The sequence below is a fragment of the Rhincodon typus genome, unplaced genomic scaffold, assembly GCF_021869965.1.
Source record: "Rhincodon typus isolate 14 unplaced genomic scaffold, sRhiTyp1.1 hic_rhity00000517, whole genome shotgun sequence".
NCBI lineage: Eukaryota > Metazoa > Chordata > Chondrichthyes > Orectolobiformes > Rhincodontidae > Rhincodon > Rhincodon typus.
In genome coordinates, this window is record NW_025966155.1 from 19,019 (window position 1) to 19,389 (window position 371).

A 371-nucleotide genomic window follows, 5' to 3' on the forward strand; every position below is an offset into this window, starting at 1 on the left:
TCAGACAAACACTATCTGTCTTTGCAGCTGCAGAAAGTTGCCAAATACCTGGACCCACAGAACCTGGGGCGGATCAGCTTCCAGGAATTCTGTCAGGGAATCTTCGCCATCAAAGGTAAGGACAGCTCCTGGGTTGGGGGTGGGAGGGGGGTGGGTGTTCCACAGGGAACACATTCTGAGGGAATGGAAGGAAGTGACACGAGGCTGTGGGTCTCAAGAAAACGACCGAGAACAGGAAGAGAGTGAGCTACAGCAGCCGTACCCCAGTGAGAGTCAGTGTGTGTGAATGGGATTGTACCCCAGTGAGAGTCAGTGTGTGTGTGCGGGACTGTACCCCAGTGAGAGTCAGTGTGTGTGTTACCGTACCCCAG